The sequence below is a fragment of the Equus przewalskii genome, chromosome 3 (genome assembly GCF_037783145.1).
Source record: "Equus przewalskii isolate Varuska chromosome 3, EquPr2, whole genome shotgun sequence".
Classification (NCBI taxonomy): domain Eukaryota; kingdom Metazoa; phylum Chordata; class Mammalia; order Perissodactyla; family Equidae; genus Equus; species Equus przewalskii.
Window position 1 is genome coordinate 86,206,958 of NC_091833.1, and position 23,005 is coordinate 86,229,962.

The following is a 23,005-nucleotide window of genomic DNA, read 5'->3' on the forward strand; positions in this document are numbered from 1 at the left end:
CGAGTGGCACACTAAAAATATCAACCAAAGTAACATCAGCAGTCATTTCAAAATAACAACTATGAACCTCAGTTTCCCCATAGATAAAGCAGTTAGCACTCCTACTAATAATAACGTGCTATTTTACTACTATAATCAAATATTTTAATATACTATTTTCTGAGTTATATTTTAAAATCGTAACCAATAACGGTTCAACACAAGAAAACGTAGAAAGATTACTAGACTTAGAATCAAGAGATTTAGGCTGAGCCCCAACCCTGCAAATCTGCTCACTCAAGCCAGCAAGGTGACCTCCAGAGTCTCTGTGTCCCCTCAGATAAAGCCTTGGTTCACACCCAGGCACCACTCCAAGGAGCTTACATACACTAACTTCATCCTCACAGCACTCCTCGGAGGTGACCACTAAGATCCTCACTAGAACGAGGAAACAGATCACAGAGTAGTTCAATAAGTCAACCAGGGTCTCACAGCTAGTGGTAGATCCCGGACTCAACCCCCAAAAGTCTAGCATCACAGCGTCAATAGCCCTTATTGATCCTCTGCAACACTACCTGGGGATGCCATTCCTGAGCTAACCCTACAACCACCAGGGTTGATGAAAGGCCCAAAGATCCAGGTCAGGGTGTACATGCTATACAAATGTGAGCGTTAGTTATTGCGTTACTTCAGTAACCTTGAATGCAGCTTTTGAAATAAAGTCTACAACAATTACGACTAGTAAGAAGAAATTAAAATTGGCTCAAGTACAGTAAAATGTGCTTTCTCCAGCATTCTTGCAATGAGGAATCTCCATCATCTAGCACTTGGCAGCCACAAGGCAACACCTGCCGTCACATCTCCCCAAGCCAAAGCCAACTCTTCCATGCTCTGCACTGCAGAATCGAGGACGGTGGTGGAGGCCCTGCCAAGATTCGAGCATATCTCAAGAGCCTCCTGAGGCTAGCGTGCTGGCCCTGCCTTCAGAGCTTCCTGCAACTCACCTCCTTGGGGAGGAGGAATCGAGTTAAGTAAGCCTAAGGCGTGGTTCATATTGTGAAGTCCTATGTCCAACTCATCTATCAAATAACTAAGTTCTAGCCAACTCTTGAAATAAAGTTGGCAAATAATGGAACACAATTAACCCCTCCAGCAATCTCAAGAGACCAGGCTAGATTCTGGCATCATCTTGTTCGGTCCTACACCCTAAATCCAAAACATGGCCCTGGTAGACCTTTATTCTGGCCTCTACCATCAACAGATTTTTATACAGATGATATGCTGACTACTTCAACTAACACACATGGAAAACTATGGTGGGGGAGGACATTTTTTATTATAATTTAAGGCTATTATGTGCCAAAGCACTATGTTGGGCATTCCTGCATGTTACCCAAGTTAATGCCAATCAACCTATGAGGTAGGGATCATCATCCTGCCCCTCCTGCCACCATTTACACACCAGAAAGCTGAAGCCCCCAGGTCTGGCCAGCAGTCTCTCCCATAACATCCCATCATTCAGGTCTCAGCTGAAAGGTCAGCTCCAGAGAGAAGCTTCCCTGGACCCCTCAATCAAAAGCAGCAAGTCCCCTCCCCACTCCACTTCTCAGACCCCCCCCCCCGTCACATTTTCTTGTTTAGTTTTATTCATAGCACTTAATATTATCTGAAGTTCTTATTTCATTTATTTATTGTCTGTCCCCAGTGGAATATCCGTTTCTGAGAGCAAGGGCACTTGTCTGCATGGTTCAAAGTTGCAGCCTCAAGACAATAACAATACCTGTCAAAGAAGAGGCACTTAGATATAAAAGGAAGGGGGGGAGGAGGGAAGGAGGAAGGAAAGGATGAAAGGAGGAAGGAAGGGAAAGCAGATGCCGCCATAAGTTTCAGAAGGAGAAAGGCTTATTTCAGGCATTAGAAAGAATGTTATGACTTAGAACCGATGTCCAATTCTGAGACACATAACTGAAGGAAGTTGTGAAGTAACTGGAAATTCAGAGGCAAAACACGCGCTATCTTATTCTGAAAGACTGTGTTAGTGCAACCCTTTGTGAAATGTGCATGACTTATAATTCCAGGGCCATTCAAATTCACAGATACCTTTGTTTTACGACTGCTAACATTCAAAACTTCTGGAAATCAAAATTTATGTTTGTTCTCTGCTTGGAAATCGCTTGTTGATTGCTCTTCGTTACTGTCCCTTCCCCAACACACAATACACACACGCACTCACCCCGTCAGCCCTTTAAAAGCCTGAGTTAACAGAGTTTCATGGTCACAAGCAGCATTCTAAAATTGGAATTTGGCTGCCTGACCACACACACTAGCCCTGGAATTCAGCAAACATCTGGGCCAGTGAGTGTGAGAAAGTTCTGCAGGAACAAAAGTTTCTGAGGCAACAATGAGAGTTGGAATCCCACGGGCAACAAGGTGCACGTGTCCGCCTAGGAGGCTCGCCAACCGGATGGCAGGAGCTGCCGCCTCACTGCCTCGGTGTGGCTCTTGGAGGCCTGGCGACGTCACTGGCACGGAAGGAAGCACTGAGTGAAGGACTCCGAAAGCAGACCCAGACTTTTTTCTCATCTACATATGTACATGGGTGACCAGAGGATTCCAGTGCCAGCTGCTTAAGCAGCAGCTCACCCAGGTTGAGGACCTTCTCATGCCCAGTGAATGGAGAAGGCAGATTTAATTAAGTTTTCCAACTTCCATATAATCTAGGATAGAGTCATTTGGTACATTACATGTTTAAAGTTAGAGAGTTTGTGCCCTAATGGAAAGAGGCAATTGCTGGTCAAAAAGCTGTAGTCTTTTATACATTCACTGAGATTTCATATTATTTACTAGCTAAAGCTTCACTCACCCTCACAAATATGGCAAATGAAAGTCAAATACTCATGAAGTGCTGAGAGCCAGGAAACAAGGAAAATGGTGGGGAGGGGGAGAAAAAAAGAAGGAATCTTGAGTATCTTTCATTTTCAATAAGACATCAAAAGTCTCCTTTGTTTAGAACTATCATTTATTGCTTTATTTTATAGATTATAAAATAATACATGCTCATTGTAAAAAAAATTTCAAACCAAATAGAAAAGTATCTTACAGAGAACAAAATCTTCCTCGTAAATGTGGGCCCCAGAGATGACCACTGTTAATTCTTTGGTGGATGACCTACCAGGGTTGTTCTTCTCTGTTTAATAAATGTATCTGACACTCTACTTACTGCTCTTCCTCTTGAATTTTTGTTTTTTTTTCTTTTGAGGAAGATTAGCCGAGCTAACATCTGCTGCCAATCCTCCTCTTTTTGCTGAAGAAGACTGGCCCTGAGCTAACATCTGTGCCCATCTTCCTCTACATTATATGTGGGATGCCTGCTACAGCATGGCTTGATAAGTGGTGCTAGGTCTGCACTCAGGATCTGGGCCAGTGAACCCCAGGCCGCCGAAGCAGAGCACATGAACTTAATCTCTGCGCCACCGGGCCAGCCCCCTCTTCCACTTGATTTTTATCTATATCCAAATTATTCTGGACCTTTATCTATGCTAATCATATAGTTCTATTTCATCTGTAAGTTAAGAATAATGGAATCCAGATTTGATAGGGACATTGTAAGGATTAAATGAGATATTTGTTAAATGCTTAAAACAAGACCTGGTACATAATTAAAAATTCAATAAATATTATTATCACCTGCCCAGTATTATATGGTAAACATGTAGCATCAATTATTTAGCAAATATCCTAGTGATAGGAGTTTCTATTGTTTGCAATTCTCACTACTATAAACCACAGCAGGATAAAGGTTATGGCTTGGGTTTCAACATTGTGACTAAGTTTTTTTATTATCTTCTATTGCCCAACATTTTGAAATTTACAGAAAATATTCACATTTGTACATTCGAGCTCAAATCAATGATTTGTGGGAGACAAATCAGGTGGAATGTTCATGTAAGAGACAAGGAAATTGTGGGTTTAAAAAAGTGAGTAAATTGCTCAAGACCACCCAGCAAGTAAGCCTGCAGTCATGCCTTGATTCTGGCCATGCACTCATTCAGCAAATCTCTACTAAGTCAGTATTCAGCGCCAGCCTCCATGCTGGGCACTGGGAATAAAAACTACATAAAATACCCTCAAGAACTCACAGTCTAGTGCATAGGCAACTACTATTTTTTTTAACAACCATATGGTGTTCCAAGCATAATAGCAGACATGTACACAAATAGCAATACCAGACATGCGGACAAACGAAGCAAGGACTAACTGGAGCCACAGAAGCATCAAAGAGCTGATGATGTTTCCAAAATCTGTCCTCCACAGCTGAAGACAGATGCACGGGCAAGGGTGGGTTTCAGACCTCTGACTTCTAGTCCTGTTCTTTTTCTCCTGCAGCATGCTCTTAGAAACTCACAGAATTTAGATATTTATGCTAGCAAAACAAAAAAATCATATACACATTGTTGCCACCAAATTTCTCTTCAAGGAGGGAAGGGTACGAGAGAGGGTATGGAAACCTTAAAAAACCTTTCACTTTGGGACTGGCCTGGTGGCGCAGTGGTTAAGTGCGCATGTTCTGCTTCAGCAGCCCAGGGTTTGCCGGTTTGGATCCCGAGTGTGGACCTATGTACTGCTTGTCAAGCCATGCTCTGGCAGGCGTCCCCCATATAAAGTAGAGGAAGATGGGCATGGATGTTAGCTCAGGGCGAGTCTTCCTCAGCAAAAAGAGGAAGATTGGTGGCAGATGTTAGCTCAGGGCTAATCTTCCTCAAAAACAAACAAAACAAACAAAAATTTCACTTTAACTAGTTGTTAAAAAAAAATAATGTCAGGTAACCTTCCAATAACAAACCTTCAGGACACACTATTGGCATTCTCCACATTGCTTTAAAGAGTACTAAAAGGCAAAAATAAATATGTTCTACAACATCAACACCAATAACAACAGACATTAATCCCTATGAATTTTGGTACTATAAATTCAAGACGTTAAGAGTGGTAATTTTCAGGGCCGGCCCCATGGCCTAGTGGTTAAGTTCGGCATGCTCCACTTCAGTGTCCTGCGTTCAATTCCCAGGCATGGACCCACACTACTTGTCGGTGGCCATCCTGTGGCAGCAACCCACATACAAAATAGAGGAAGACTGGTACAGATGTTAGCTCAGGGCGAATCTTCTTCAGCACAAGAAAAAAAAAAAAAGAGGGCTAACTTTATTATTTATTTCTATCATTATTATTAATTGCAGCTAGCATTTCTTGAGCATTTACAACATGCTAGGCTAAAGCCTTTATATGCATCATCTCAATCAATTGTCATAACATCTCTATGAAACAGGTATTACACTGTCCCCATTGTACATATGGGGGAAATGAGGTTGAGAGAGATTAAACAAGTACAAAGTGGCAGGAACAAGACTCAAACTAAGGTTTGATTCCAGATTCCCTGTTCCTAATCACTCTATTATGTTTACTTGCCATTTTATTGGTAAGATTTTCTTTTTTTGAATATTCTGAGTGCAATATGTGCATAACACTCTATAAAAGCATTTAACAATTTACCTCTTTATATATTGAGAACCACTTGTAAGATTTAAGTTCTGTTAAAGCACAAATTTATAAAACTTTATCATCACGCTGGCTGACATCTGAATTTGAAATTGGCACCCTTTATTGCCTTTCATACTCCTGAAGTTAGACAATCAGGACAAACATCAAACAGAGGCTTCCGTGATGATTAGTTGACACAGCAACATAATGCATAATTTTGCATCAGGCTCCAGGTCCGACATAATTCATGTTCATAACAAAAATGGCAGTCACCCAGTATCTGTCATATGGATTTATGGTCTCGGCTGTGGCCAAGTGAAAGCGCATTAGCTTAGTGTGTCTAAACATCTGACTCTAATCATTACAGTGAGGATCAAGTCAGGCATTAGAGGCTTGTAAGTATATTTCACTGAGTGTGGGAAGTTGAGAGGAAAATAGTTTTTAAGGGAGAAAGTTGGGGTAAGGTTTCCTTTAAATTTAAGATCATCAATGATCACTCGTATGTAAGTTGTCTCTTCTAACCCATCTCCATTCTTCACCCTAAGGATTCAGCTGTGTCCAGTGTTGTCCAGCCAAGACGGTCAGGCAGAAAGCAGAGGAGAAGATTCTGTGGGAGTCTGTCAGCCATCAGTGTATTTTTTTATTATTCATTGTACTATATTGTCCACACACACTCTCTCCCTGCATCCCCCATCCTGCTAATATGAATAATAGAGGATTATTTCGTTCTTTATTCACTCCCAGATATTTCTGGGAATGAATTATAATAAATCTGTAATCTTATCTTTTCTCACATAAACATGAAGAACTGAAGTTTAAACTAAATATATTTATTACCCTCTAATGATATTTCCCATTCTACCAGGACGGAGGGAGGCATGGCCCCGTCGCCCATCACCCTCAAGATCTGCATCGAAACCCTGCACCAGCTATTCCTGGTCTATTAATCCTCAGGCATCAATCTTCTCCCCCAACCACTTCCTTTTTATAAACCACAGCAACCTCTGCTAGTCTTTTTTTCTCTAACCCATTTATCCTCCTTCTACTTGAGGTCAGCTTTCCATTATGTGGAACTGATCTGAACATTAACCACTCCATAACAAAAATCACAACCATGCTAAATAAATATTCACAGCCACAAGTATAAATAGTATAAGATGTTAACGTCTCATTGTTTCTCTTCGTGTTTATGTTATATCTTTGCTGTTTTCTTGAAAGCTAAATTGTAAAGGGCATCTTCATGGATCCACAAGACTTCAAACCATTTTGCCAGGTAATAATCTCCTGGAAGATACCCTACAACATACAAAAGCTCTGCTTTATTTTTTCACTGAGTAAGTCTACATGCTGCATACAATAAAATGGTTCTTTATAAGGTTTTATAAGACAAAGAAGACTCAGCAGAAAACAAATAATGTCATCAGGAAAAATTTAAACAACTTATAGAGCAGTATGTAAAGGAAGGAGAAGGGAATTTCACATTTATCAAGTACCAGATACTGTCATGTACACAATTTCAATCAATCTCAGAGGTGGTAGGTAAGCTCATCTTCAAAAAACCTTTCGGGGGGGTATGAGGATCTCCATACTTGACGTCGCAAGGTCCAGTAACTTACACAGGCTACAAAACTGGTAAGCCCAGAGTCATGCTGAACTTAAAAAAAAAAAATCTAGAGTCAACTGCACCACACTGGCCCCCAAGATGAACACCTTCTCTATTTCCTTTTTTTTCCCTGTGACATAGTAGATCCTTCTTGCCATCTGTTTGGCCAGAAGGCAAAGACCAAGTGTACTTGAAGCCAGAAGGATGTGTCTCAATCCTAACTCTGTCCTCACTCTCCCAGAGCCTCTTGTCAACTCATTTAACCTCTGTAAGGGTCATATCTCCATCTATAAAGCACTATTCTAATATGTGACAGTATTGGAATATAATGCAAAAAACATTTTCCCTTTTCCTATGCATGTGTCTTTCTCGTACACGTGCACACATATATAAACTGACCCAATTACCATATGCTTTTTTTAAATACTGCCCTAAAAATTGATATTTTAGAGTTTCTCATTTAACCTCTATTTCCCCCTATGACTATAAAACCTCAAGTCACTTACTATCCTTAAGTAACCTCTACAGATACTGAGATTATCTAAAAGTCTTCAGATCTGAAAAGCGATGGGAAGATATGGATTGAGATATGTAATTGAGCACCTGGAACAACAGCTGTCAAATATCTTCAGTATGTAATTCTATTTCATTTATGAATATCGTCTAATTTTCAACTGCACCATTTCTTAGACACAATAAAAATATTTGGCTGCATGAGGCATGAGGCAAACCAAGCTCCAGATGAAATCTTTAATTTGTACCTAATAAATCGTTGCTCAACTGCACCAACTCCAGTGCGTAACTGAGGATGAGAGCTGTGGATCGCTGCCTCAAAGTAGAAGAAAATATTTGTTAGAAAGAACTTAATTTAGTGGCCGGCCCATGGCCAAGTGGTTAAGTTCACGCGCTCCACTTAGGCAGCCCAGAGTTTCGGCGGTTCGGATCCTGAGTGTGGACGTGGCACTGCTCATCAAGCCATGCTGAGGCGGCATCCCACATGCCACAACAAGAAGGACCCACAACAAAATATATGTACCAGGGGGCTTTGGGGAGAAAAAGGAAAAATAAAATCTTAAAAAAATGAACTTAATCTAAATTGGATATAGCTAATAACCACTGCTAATAGAGTTGGCTTTTTAAAAATGCACATTCCCAGCAATCTATTTTAAATAGGCATTTCAACCTGGGTCAAGGCTAGCCTTTCTTCCTCTAGGAGCTGAGCTCATTGGCAGGTGGTGGACAACAGGAGTGGGTGGTGTAAGTGTCAACCAGGGAATGAATGGCATTGTGGCCAAACCAGGGAAAGAGGAAGAAGTGAAGTTTGAAGGTCTCTTAAACTTTCAAGGGAACTGACTGAGAAAACGCAAAATATCAATATAGTAATTTATGGCCAATAAGTTTTGATGATAACTTTGGCCATGATGAGTTAGAAGGCCATGCAAGCAAAGGGCTTTGTACAAGTTCTTATCTATTATCCCCAAGTATAAAGTTAGTAATTTAAGAAAATAGGCTCTACAGCCAGACTACCTGGGTTCAAATTCCAGCCTGATGATGTTCTAGATACACTGTAAAGTCAGGACACTCAACCCCTGTGTTGCTCAGGAATATTCTCTATCTCAAGTGACTGTGTAAAGTATATAGAAGAGTGCCTTGTAAACAGGGAAGGCTCAACACACGTCAACTATTACTATTTCATACCACCATCATGTAATGTTCAATCTTCCCCACGTGCCGATCGAGTTCACCAAATTTTAACTTACACTAGAGTTAAAAAAAAAAAAAAAAATACCCACACATAAAAGTTTCCTCAATGAATATCCAACTTGAAAGGGAAAGATAGGAAACAGATACATCAGATTGGCTAATTCCATATGTAGCCATGAAGAGTCAATAGAAGCAAAACGCTACAGAGAATAATGTCATTTCTAACCCTGGGATGGCATAGAGTGAAGAGATAAGGATTCCCAGTTTCCTGGTTGGATGGCTTTGACAAGTAATTTAACTTTGAGCAACAGTTTCCTTCCTCATCAGTAGAAAAATACCTCCTGTTTATTCTACCTGAAACATTTCCTCCATTTCCTCACCCCCAACCCTCTTCCACCAGATCTTACAGATCTTATTTCAAATCTCTCAGCCTCTGGCCCTCCCTGATCCCTAAGGTTAGATTAGGTCTCCATACCATATAGTCAGATAGCATTTCTCCACCATGTCCCAAGTGCCTATATCTGTACCTGGTACATAGTTGACTCTCAATAAACATTGGGTGGATGGATGCATGGATGAATGAAGGATGGATGGATGGATGGATGGGAAATAATGTCTATTTTTCTTTACTCTTAAGACCAAGTGAGACATCTAGGTGAAATATTATACTCTAAAATACACACTGTAAAAATGCTTTACAAATGTAGGCTATTACTCAATGGTTGAGTTTGAGAAGACTGAGTCTTAAATGGAGTCTAACAGAAGGGAAAAGAAATAACCTGATGGTGGCGAAGAACTTCTTGGGCTGTATAAACATCTACAAATACAATGGGAAAGACTGCAGAATGGGGTTAGTTTGTGCAGCATTGGTGGTATAGTAGTGAGCACAGCTGCCTTCCAGAATGGGATTAGTTTGTCTGGCCCCAGGGTCAGGGCAGAGTCAGACCAGGGAGGAACAAGGACCAGGAAGGTGAAATGGAAAGACAAGGTGGTACCATTGTCCCAAGCAAATAGGGGCTGTGTTACAGGGAAGTCAATTAAAGCAAAAGGTCAAGTGGGCATCATACATAGACAGGTAGGAATCTGTGGATCACACTGAGGGTGTCCGTGAACTTGGAAAAAGAAAAATTACATCTTTATTTCACTTAATCTGACAAAATTCAACATTTCCTTCAATTAATAAACCACAGTAGTATTTCTAGAATCTGTGACTTTGTCACCAAATTTTTTTTGTCACATTTATAATTGTAGATAACAAAAACATCTTTTACTGTCACCAATACTTTAAAATTACGGTCATTCTTAGACCCACCACTGAATCTTGTCATTTAATCAGTTAAAAAAAACCACATATATGACTATATCATAAACTTAATATCTTCATAACTTATTCCAACATAACTGTCTTCCTCTGTAACACTATATATGTTATTTGGTACATTTAAAACACGATTCTGAGAGACAGTCCATGGCTTCACCAGACAACAAAGGGTCCAGGGCACAAAACAGGTTAATGGTCATTGGCTATAAGAAATTTCCTACAGAGCAGAGAGAAATCAACAGTGGTCAAAAAAAAAAAGTGTCTGTGATTCAGCAAAAAGGGGATAGTAACTCTTTCGAGTCTTACAGCAAGCATGGAGAAAACTCAAAGGAACTGTTTCACTAATCCAGGGATGAGCTGACTAATGCCAGAAGACAGGCTAATGAACCAATTATGTAGCAGGAATAGAAGCACATGACTTAACCCCAAAATGTTTGAGTCCCAAATACGTCTCACTGAATCCCAAGTATGAGGGAGGGGCCTACTGGCAGTGACTGACAACACGGGGGGATGAGTGCTACTTTGCAGGGAATACAAGGAGTTCCATTTTTCACCACATTTTATTTAAATGCACCCAAGCAAAACTATCACATCCAGGTCGAGATGTAAAGTGGTTTGAGGGCAGATTCTTCAGGGCAAGGCAAAGAAGGGCCATTGATAAAAAACAACAGTAATGGGAACAGGAAGGAATCCTTCTTTCCTACAGCACCAATAACACAGGCCTCAATAGAAGAGTAGAAGTAAACTGAGAGGAGTGTAAATCTTAATTGAACCAAAAGAAGTTATACTGAAGAATGTGAAGACTGAATTAACCAAGACAAGAGAGCAGAATCAAACATTGTGTAAGATGCAATCTATAAGGCCTAGGAATCATAAATACAGCCTCCTGGGAAAGTATACAGGTATCACCACCTCCCTTGCTTCTCAAAGGCAACACAATGAAAATGCATTCATCTTCTGGGGCCACTCCACTAAAACCACCCCTGACTTTTTTTTTCCTTTGCTTTCATTCAGAATCTGATGGGTTTTTCCCAGTTTACATAAAAGGATTTTGGTAGCATAGGACATAAAGCCCTTTCATAACTCCATTTTCAGGAATTCCTAACATACTACTCTTTCTTAGCTATTTTGAGGCACATGAAGGAGAAAGGAGTAACTTTTAGGATTTTTTCTCTTTGGTTTTAAAAGAATTGAAATCAAAATGGTTGCATTGGGGGAAAGGCTTTAATTAAAAGGACCAGAGAAGAGTAAATAAAGTTGGCTATTACTTAATTCAATCAACTTGTAACATGAACATTAATTTAGCATTAGCCCTTTGCTTGGAATGAGTAAACAGGGCAATTTTCACGTTGTTTCAAATTACACAGCAGCTGTAAAATCTGGCAACATTATTGGAATAAAAGAGCCAAGAATGAACTTCTAAAAGACTGATACAACGTTACTATATTGTGACATCATTTATAGGAACTGCCCATAAGTGAATTTCAACACAGGTCTGAATAAAGACCCAACCAGTTTACAGCTATCAAATCACCACCATTCCCCATTTAGGTATAAGTGGCAGCTTTTTAATTACAGCAAGGATGTCCAGATTTTTAAAAGATTAATCAAATCAGTCAACATTTACCCAATATCAAGCTATTACTGGTTATCACTGGATACACTTTCTGACTCAACCTAAATGGTGTGTCATTCAAATATGAAATGTCATAATGGAAAGAAGTCTACTGGCTGCATAACCCCCTTGATACTTTTCACCCAGAGGAGCACCAAGGAATGTTGTTTGCTGACTATTTCCTAATGAACTGACTCAAAACTCAAGCCACTGACTTCAGGTACTCATGAGTAATAATGAGTCACATGTAATTGCTTACAAATAATATTTTTTTAATTTGGCATGAAAAATAAGCCAAGTCCTGGCATCACTTCAGGAATAAAAAGTCATGGAATTTCAAGTCAAGTTTCTAAGCTTATGTAATAAAAAGTCCTCAAAACAAAGCAGCACACTCTCTCATATTGAGCCACACACAACTCATGTGCTGACCAAGTCCAGGCTAGTAAATTTCATAAAATACTTTTGATCACGATACAGATGCAGACATATTATTCTGGGCCATTGGTTGAGTCAAACTGCTGATCATCCTTGGAACTTATCAGAAACATCAGGACAAATTTAAGTGCTAGAAGATTCCATGGCAATAGTTGCGGGGCCAATAATTGTTCCATCTTGGAGCCTTACCCTCAGTACCATCCAAGCAAACTCCCAAAAGTTCAAACCATCACAGATGTTTAAGAAAGGGCCAAACAAAACGAAGACGTTATTTTAGGCAGAAGCAACACCTGCTGCTTCAACTACTCTTTTTAATTCCATAGAATCACACAAGAAATAACCCTGCTTACTTCTTATTTGTCATCCATTCTCTACTTTTGCTCAGGGCAAATAGACATTACAGAATTGGCTACAGGAGGAAGACTGGAAAACCTGGCATTTTTAACATGAGAATGTGCATATTTTTAGGGGCCAGCAGGTAGGCTCTGGCTGTGAGAATTTGGACACGTTTCTTGACTCTTCTCAGTCTCAGTTTCACCATTTCTGAATTGGGATAGTAACAGGGGTTGTGCAGCTTGTGATAAGCACAAAAACATACACAGTGGAGTTGTGTTATACTTACATTAAGTTAGAGAAATCCAACACTACAGATTCCACAAAGGGAGTTTCCATGAGTATTTCTTAGGACAAGCCTTCTACGGCACTGAATGGGACGTAGCACTAAAAGGTGTTACCTTTTCAGAGAACTGGCCCTTCAATGCAAATCAACTATTAATTCATTCAACAAATATGTACTGATCACTTTCTGACGTCCTGGGACGCAGCAGCGAACAAAAGCAACGAAGTCCCCGGAGTCAACATTCTAAAGCTCAACAGAGGAAGGGTGGACATTAAGGTATTTTAAGGATAATTTTTACTATATACATTTTTCACCCCATACACTGACTGTAAGTTTAAAACCTAATCCTTGTGTAAGATGAGACTCAAAAATAAATTTAAAATATCATAGGTGCTTATGGACATCATAGATGCTTAACAAATGTTAGCTGATTTAATTATTCTTTATATGCTGTCACTAGGGAAATAAAGCTGCATTTGATCAAGGCCAGTACATTAAATATTGTGGTAGTGCCCTCATTTCTACGATGCCCTACAGTTTACTGTTTTCATATACATTCTCTCCTTTAACTGTTCCAGCAATCTGCTAAGACATATGATGTCCCTATTTTATTGCTGAAGAAATTGAGGCTAATGGGCCAAGTGACTAGTATAGTAATATAACCAGTAAACACTAAAAATTTAACCCCCAAAATTGCTCTAAGTTTTTTTTAAAAGGGGGAGAGCGGCAAATGACAACTCTGACAAAAACTAAAGTAACGCAGAGACTATCTTGGTATTTTCAGTGTAGAGTTGAACCAACATTGATATGCACAGTAGGGGCTCAAATTAAAGGAAGTGTTGTAGGGGCTGAGCCGGTGGCACAGCAGTTAAGTGCGCACGTTCCGCTTCTCAGTGGCCTGGGGTGTGCCGGTTCAGATCCCAGGTGCGGACATGGCACCGCTTAGCAAGCCATGCTGTGGCAGGCATCCCACATATAAAGTAGAGGAAGGTGGGTATGGATGTTAGCTCAGGGCCAGTCTTCCTCAGCAAAAAGAGGAGGATTGGCAGCAGATGTTAGCTCAGGGTTAATCTTCCTCAAAAAAAAAAAAGGTAGTGTTGTGGCTCTAAGCATCTGGAGGACTGGCTCATCCTTGAGCACTTGGGTTCATAGCCCAGCTCCACGGCTCACTAGCTGGATGACTATGTGCACATTATGCTACTGGCCAATGCCTGAGTTGCCTCATCTGAAAAACAAGAAAAATAATACCAACCTAATAGTAGCTGCGAAAATTAAATTAGTTAATACTTGGAAAGTGCTGAGAATACAGCCTAGTACTAAGCAGTACTCGATAAATCATAAAATTAAATTTTATACACACACACGTTGTTAGCCATCTTCACAGACATTATTAATTCTCAAGATAATACTGAGCAAATATAATGTTATCCCAACTATTAAACTTGTGCCAAAGGCCCAAAGACACTATGTGGCCAGCTCGAGGTCACAGCCAACAAGTTACAGAGCCTGGACAAAAGCCCAATTCTATCAAACTGCAAAACCCTATCCTTTACTCAAGCATTTCTGTGTTCTGAAGAAAATTTCACAGACTGATAGCTTCAAAAAATCAGATCTTCTTCTTTCTCCAACCCAGCCACCTCTGTTCAGCCTTCTCTGACCTCACCAGCCCAGAGGTCTTGACTTCTTAACACCCTTGCATCCTTAAAGCACTCCCAGGCAGTCACCCTACCCTGCCCACCTGCTGCTTGCTGGGTTCAGAGCCTTCTATTAATAAATCTGCCTGGTACTCATTCCTACGTATTCAACCTGATAGTTTGAGCACCAATTATGGACAAGGCACTGAGTGAAGAGAGGTTTGAAATGAGACCAGGCCAATAAATTTATAAATACTTCCTCTACATTGTTTCCAAGAGCTTTTTTTAACGACACCCACAAAACTAAGCCCAGCATTATGCACTTAGTGGATCTGTTGAGTGATAAATTGAAATATCCAGAGCACTAGTAGCCTGGAGTTTGAATTGTAAGACCCTAGGAGAGTAACAGCCATTGGCTAATGGCTGAAAATACTTAAATATTCAAGTCTAGACCTAGGCTGTTTGGTTTTGTCATGTTTTGTTTTGTTTTTCTTAGCCTGGCACCTTCCCCAGAAGCCATGGATAGGCCAAATGACAACACTGATGCTACTCACCTATGGACATTGACCACTCCCTCCAGGACTCCTCACGTGGAGAATGAAGATGACAGGAAGCACCCAGTGTGGAGTCTGGACTCATGAAGGAGTTTCTTTCTTCTACCTGAATCCCAAGAACCAACACAAGGACCAATGCAAGACCTCTTTACTAGAGAGTTGGAGGGACTCATTATCATTAAAGTGGGGCTGGCTCCACTGACGGATCCTAAAGCCACAAGGCACATCGACTTGAACTGACATACGAGACCCTAAGAACACCTTAAAACACCTAGCCATGATAGTCACATATGCCTGGAAGCATAGAGATCACACTTGCCCATATTCTCAAACTGCCAAGGATGTCCATGGCTTGGGAATAAATGTCACCAACTCTTAATCAAATTTCCCGAAGCACAGTAACTCTGGAAGATCTTTTAGTTGAAATCTAAAATTCTGTCCTTGTTGGAATCTTTTATAATGCATACATATCCAGCCTCAGCTCACCTGAATTAGAATTATTACCATACACATCAAAGGAAGTATGATTATCCAGACCTTTTGCTAATTTTTTTTTAATGCTAATGAAAAATCTTGCGTCTTTAGAATGTGACACTGTAATCCATTGTTGGGCTCTTTTAGGGCAAAATTCAGAGAATTTCGGATTCAGAGAATCCAAGTCACAAAACAAAATCCTTGACATTTCAATAACTTGATCCAACAATATCCAAACCCTTGGCTTCCCTAGTAAGAGGGAAATCAATTAATGGCAGCTATCATTCCCGGTTCCCTTCTTCTTGTGCACACATTCACTGTGAGACAGTTTCCTGTGCTCCAGCCTTCCAAGTACATTGAAGTAAAACTTAAGCTTCTGATGACATCATACAGTTGTTCTAGATAATTTACTGGATAAAAATGAAAGTAATCAACTAAAAGAGCTACCATAAAACATACAAATTCTGAAAGTAGACTTTTCATAAACTATAAATCAAGTAATATTTTTTGTCCAGAGTCAGAACAGGCCTATAAAGCAGCTTTTAAAATGTCAGTTAATTATATTTCTTCAAGGCAGAAACACTGGATTTGGTCCCAGAAGATCTACTTCAACCACCCTCCTGAAACAAAGATACTGAAGTTCCTAAGAAGAAAGTTCAAGTGATTGATAGAGGCTTCATTACATCAGAAAACTCGCTCTTTTTTCTTTTTTTTAATTTCAGGAACATTAATTTTATACAGGCAGAGAAACAAAGTACTCTCTTGAAACACATTAAGACAATCTAAATAATCCAGAACATTCCATACAGAGATGCTTCAGTGCAGTCTCTCTTGTCCCATCTCTCCTCAGACTTTGTTCCGCAACTGCTTTCTGTATTATTAAATAATTACGGGTTTATTTTTAGCATTGCATTGCCTCAAAAGATCAACTACTATACATGATGAAAATCAAATCCATTTAATAAGCTTTCATTGAACAGTTACTACGTACAAGGTATGGTGTGAAGCTTGAGGGATGGTAGACTACAAAGATGAGTAAGATACTTCTTGTGTTCACCCAGTTCTGAGGAAGACAAAATTACAGAACCACATTATAAGTTAGGCCAAGCAATGGGAATGTAGAACACAAAGGAAAGATGAACCAAGGGAGCACTGATTACCGAAAAAAACACTTTTACTTACACTCAAAGACCATACCAGTTTCACTGTCTAAATGAGATTCCTCTCAGAGCAATTTTACTCATTATTCAGAGATTTTTTGAGTCACTGGAATGACATGTAATAGAGTCATTTGACTCATAAGTAAAACAGCAAGGGAAAAATTATCCTTATGTATAACAGATAAAATTTTAAGATGTTAATTAAAATGTTAATAAATTAGGATAGTTTTTTTTTCAAAACTGCTTCATAGAAATACTGAGAAAAAATACAACCAATACACTATGCTTACTCCTTGATTTTCAAATATTTAGTAAAAACACATCTGGATAGTATGGTAAGGAAAACAGATCAGGTCCATACCCCAAAGGAAGTTAAAAAAACAATAGTTTCAAAATAAACACACATACAAGAGATTGACAAGGCAGTAAAAATGTGTTAAAGAAACAAACACCAAAGATTATACAAGTAAAATAAAAATCAAGAAAATAAATATGTCGAAGCTTTCATTAGGTACTTGTTATATGATAGTTCAACAAATATTTATTGAAGGGATGAAGAAACAAACGAATGAAGGAAAGAATGAATAAACAAACATGCCCTGGAATCACTTATTTGGCCATTGACTCCATATGCAATTTTGGTTTATCAAATTCTGTTCACAGATTTTTAGAAAGAAGATGCTCTCAGAGGGGCAGCACAGGACTCAAGTGGTTGGCACTACATTCACCTTAACCTTTATTGATATTGCTCTTTCTCAAGGAATAGTACTAGCTCTCATTGGTTCTGGCTTTCCTGTTCAGACACATGTTTTGACGGCTCTTATCTGTCCCCTCTACAGTTGGGCATCCTGTAGGACTTGCTTTGGACAATGAATCATTTCCTGGCAAAAAGTTACTTTCCCTCCCCATTGGAAGGGTGATTATGGCAAGAGACATCATGAAGAAAGCCTCTGTGAGGCTGGGTACCAACCCATATTGGATATATAGCACGAGTGAGAAAAAACTTCCACTGTGCCAATCACTGAGATCTTGGGGTTGCTTGTTACTGAAGCATAATCTAGCCTATCCTGGCTCAGGCACAGACTATTAAGCATATAAAAACCATTACCATTTCCCCTGTACCTATACCCCATATCAAACATTTCTCAATTGCCCCAATACATTAAATCTCAAATATTTAAAATCAATTTGTTTTTACAATAGTCCTTTAAAGCAAAGTATTTGGACAGAAAATGAGAGAGAGAGAAGGGAGGGAAGGTGGGAAGAAAAGAAAGGAAAAGAAATGAGTTTCCTACTATTCCATCTTTTCATCCAACAGAATCCATCCAAATTCCAACTTTTCTTCTCAGCCGTTGACATGAGCATGGAATTAATGAGATTAATGAAGCTTGCCGTAGGAATTCAACATACAGGCAGGTCAACTGAAATGTACTGGATTGAAAAATATATAGGATCAATGCAGGAGCTAGATGGAAATTACAGGGTTGTAATTTCCCTATAGCTGTATAACATACATAAAGTCTTGCTTCTCACCAGTATAGGCACATATATGATAAGCATTCATTAACCATTAGCCTATATTCTTATTATAATGACCTCTTCTCTTGAAAGGTAGATCTAGAATCTACCATATTTGACCAGCTACATGCAAGATTTTGTAATTGGAGTTTTACTTCCCTCAACCAAGAACTGTCCTCGTTTATTTTAATTGAATGCATCTCAACTTCTTCCATCTCTTCTCTTCCCAGCCTCCTTCAGGCAAATCACGTTATTTCTCTCCTTGTAAATTTTCTCTCTTTTCCCCTACCTCTTTCATCCTCTCTATTTTTATGGGGTTTTTTTTTCTCTTATTTGTCCCCTCAAGCAGTCTTAATATAAAAAACAAGCAAATAAAAAAGTAAGTCTGGGGGCCGGCCCAATGGCCAAGTGGTTAAGTTCACGCGCTCCGCTTCAGCAGCCCAGGGTTTTGCCGGTTCGAATCCTGGGCGTGAACATGGCACCGCTCATGAGGCCATGCTGAGGAGGCATCCCACATGCCACAACTAGAAGAACCCACAACTAAAAATACACAGCTATGTACAGGGGGCTTTGGGGAGAAAAAGGAAAATTAAAATCTTAAAAAAAAAAAGTCTGTATTGTATAAAACAGCACGTCCTTCTGAGCAAACAATGAGATGAAGCAATGAGACTTATTTGTACTAAGCCCCACATGAAAATCAACCTCCTTACTTTATAATAACACCTCATGCTTCTGCTTTCCCCTTTAAGCAGGCAAGGAGACAAAAGCAAACTTTAATTTATCTCTGCAAAGCTTAAATAACACATCACATGGTGGCACAGCAATGGGTACCCTGTAAATGTTACTCAGCTGAAATCTTCTCATAGAATTCTCCTTTCACGTTTCTGGACACTATAACACAAGAAGTTCCTGGATTTTGATGAAACAAAAAAGGAACTATCTTCCTGCTAGGTATTTGGGGTTGTTTACTTGTTGTATTCAGGGGTGAAGGAGGCAAGAGAGACCAGTATTTTTAAGCCTTTGTCAGTATCCCGCAGCAATGCTATGCTTGAGATGGGGGCACTTGGGAAGAGAATACTAATTTCACACTTTTTTGTCCACCTTTCCCTACAAGATTGTGAAAGAGAACAGTGTGTCCTTTGGAACTGATTACCAGAGGCCTGTCAAGTAGCTCACTCCAGGCTCAGCAACCAGAGAAATATGCACAAAGCTACCTTGTGCAGAACTCCTGGACCGCTCAGATTTCAGTGCAGACGCAGAAAAGACACTGACTGTTAGCATTTTCCCAGGGTCTTGGCCAAACTTTTCATTTTAACTGCTCACTCCCCTTTTGAGAAACAAAATTCCTCTCTAAACATTTATAACTACTAAAACAGATATGTGAGTTAGGCTAACAGACCAAGACTATTGTTTCAAAATAAGTATAGTGGTAATGTTCCTAACCCACTAAACTCGATTGGATGATGGAAAAGTACAGAATTTGATGAGACTTCAGTTCTGGTCACCATAAAATCCTTGTATATTGGTGTCTCAATTTGCCAGTATTATCCGTGCTTACAGATACTCTTAGTAAATGAACAGGATAAAGGGATAAATCCAAAGTTCTTCAATGGTCTTTTTTAAGTTCTTAAAGTATCTGGATTTATGCCAGAACAGCCCCCAGTGAATCTGGCTTACAGGCACTGGTTCATATCTTGAAATTTACCTTTCCCTTTCTACTATTGCTAGTTCAGATGTTGTTAATTTAAAAAGCAGAGTAATGATCATTAGCATAAATTAATATTGTCTAAACAGTCCTTTCAGCTCTTTAAACATACAAAGTTATCATAGTCCTTTCCTGTATACAAAACTCTAGATATTATACAAAGGCAATTTAATGTAACTATGTTTCTACTTTAATCTTCTAAATTATTTCAGTAACTCGAGAGTCCAGGAAGCTAAATATTCCTGGAAAATACTAAGTGTAAATCCATATAATGTATTCTGAGAAGGGCTATAAGAATGGAAATTAACAGATCTTTATCCGTTAGGATGCTTTCAGCCATAAATGAAACAAACAAACCTGCCTCAAACATTAAGGATATATATTATCTCACATCATAAAAAGCCCAAAGTGGGTGGGCTCCAGAGTTGGATGATTCCATAGCTGAGAAAGTACTGACTTCATTCTCAGGCTGGTAGCAAGATGGCTGCAGTGGTTCCAGGCATCACACACAGAGACAGCAATGATGAGAAGAAAGGCAAGCTACTTTCTTTCTTAGAAGTAAGGAAATCCTTCATAGAAGTTCCCTCAACTTCAGCCATGACCATCACTGAGTCCCTAGCCCATTCTTTAACCCATCCCTGGCAAGGAGCGCAGGAAAGCCACGACTGGCTTAGTAAGAGGGACTGGCCATACGGGAGTCAACCACAATGACCATGGTGGGGTGGACTGGATGTCAGGGAGTCAACTACAATAGCCACTATACCAAAAACATACCTGTATTCCCAGAGCTTACCTTCTAAAAATGCCCTGATACAGATGAACATCAAAGCCAGACACACAACCAAAAAACCACACAACACAGTTATGAAACAAACAATAGATCCACCTTCTATCCTCGCAGAGGGTTAAGTACATTTTGTTGAACTGGGAAGAGCACTGAGCTCAGCACATTTAAATAGGTCAGTAGCAAATGTTTTGCTTTCCCCAGCAAATGACACATATAAAGAAGCGTTTTAATAGAAATAGACACCTAGATTTCAATCATTTGCATTTAACACATTGTTCTTTGGGTTGGTTTTTTTGTTTTGTTTTCTTTTTAACTTTAACAAGTCAGGATGGTATAGGAATGGGGATGGTATAGGAAGAAGATGAAAGAGATCAGGCAGAAGAAGAGTCAGTAATCATACTAGGATACCACACATACAGGAAAAAGTCCAAAATCTTGCCTTTGGTCTATGAGATCCCATAGATCTGGCACATGACCTCTTGGAGAGCATCTTCTACTATTTCACCCTCCTCCTCCTCCTCTCCACACTCTGGTTTCCTCCTGGTTCCCATTACCAAAACGGCCCTTTTCCCAGGGATCCCTATGGCGTTCTCCCTTGTCCCTTTCAGATCTCTTCTTAGATGTCATCTTCTCAGTGAGACCACCTCAACTACACAGCACATTTCCTTCCCGAATACTCTGTCACCACTGCCCTGCTTTATTTTTCTCCGTAGCACTTATCACTCTAACATATATATTTACCTTTTTTAATTTTTTTTGTCTTTCCCTTCTAGAATATAAGTCCCTGAAGGCAGGAATCCCCAGGAGATAGAAAAGTTCCTGACACATGATAGGTGCTCAATAAATTATCTGCTGAATGGATGAATGTGGATAAGAAGGAACCATAATAGGAAAAAAATACACTCAAGATTTGCATAAAAGTATGCCCAGGCCTAAGAGTGGGGAAATTGAGATGTAGCCAATAAGAAGTATTTTAATAGAGTAGTATATTTTCCTTTCTTCTCGAAGTCAAAAATAAAAATAATAATGCCACCACTGAGTATACTTGCCTCTACTAATCCAGCTGATAAAGAAATCCATTTTTAAAGTATAAAATGGTATATCAAGTTATTCTTTTCCAAGGTAAGCTGCAAGGAGTCAGATCAAATCATTTTGCTAAAATTAACATTTGATGCCCGACAATCATACAACATAGGTAAACTTTTCTCTTTTCTCCCTTTTTTCAATGAGAAACTGGTTTAAAATAGCAAAGGTGCTGGAACTGTGAAGAATATGTTCCTGGCAGTCCTGTCTTACGCTGGCAGAGCTCTAATACTGTCTTTAAATGCGTTTGCAATTCTCAGTTTCTCAGACATCCAGGAGTATGTCTGGTCCATTGGTCCAGAGAAGGAAGTGAGGCTGTTAACTTAGGTTTGATGACAGTCTACACAGATTTTAAGGAAGACTCATGCTAGCTCCCTCGTTTCTTTTTGGACATGGATGCAGGCAGGATGGAGCGCCCTTGCTCTGAACACTACACGTAAATGCCACGGCCTGCTGCCAGGTCTCCAAGCTCTCAGACTCCTGCAGCCACATAAGATGCTCTCTGAATCATGCACCCTGCCCTACATATTTCCCAATTACAGAAGCATGAGGAAGCTCTTTAGGTGCTCTCCGACACATGTGATTTCCAGGGCAACATGAGGTGACTCATAATAAGGAATCTTGAATTAAAGGTCACAGAAGCCCCTACAATCCCAGATCAAGAAGAGCAGTAATTTCCTTGGCATTTTCACTTCTACACTCCCTTCCACTACCAATCTCAGGAAATCCAAAGGTTTTAAATACCAAGACCTAGAGTACAGCTGCACAGCTTTTCCAGCTCACAGAGAAGTATGATAGAGATTTTCAGATTAGGTTTAGTCCACAATAGGTCTTTATTCTGTACCTCCTATATGAAATTTAAGAATTTAACAGGTTCCAAGCAAATGAATATTGCATTCTCATTTCATAGTATAATAAAAAGTCCTTTTCATTAGGAGGTAAGTTTAAATGTAACCCAAGAATCCAACTTCTGATTCTCTCAGGATGCCACAACCGGGGTCCCACTGAAAAACTGCTCATTCCTTAACATCCCACAACACGGGACTCAACAATCCTCTCCTGGCCGTGCTCATGGGGCTCAGTCGCAAACTGTCAATAATACATAAAACAGAACCAATTTTGGCATCGTATACTCCAGAAATGGAAGGAAAATTCTTTACGTAGCTGCTTTAAAACTACACGAATTAAGTTTACATAGACAAAGAATTCGGTCCCCAAAACAGGGATAAAAAGCTGCCCTCAGATATAAAGTTTCTACTGAAGCCCACATATCTCA

At 39.6% G+C, this 23,005-nt stretch overlaps 1 protein-coding gene and 1 long non-coding RNA gene across 15 annotated transcripts in view; one reads left to right on the forward strand and one right to left on the reverse strand.

The window, feature by feature from the left end:
* LIMCH1 (LIM and calponin homology domains 1) overlaps positions 1-23,005 on the reverse strand; it is a 315,692-nt gene that overhangs the window by 258,595 nt on the left and 34,092 nt on the right. The window lies entirely within an intron of this gene.
* On the forward strand, positions 2,407-6,685 carry LOC139082323 (uncharacterized). The gene is made up of 3 exons (XR_011538220.1): positions 2,407-2,626; positions 6,063-6,149; positions 6,383-6,685. It is a non-coding gene; the product is annotated as an uncharacterized lncRNA (long non-coding RNA).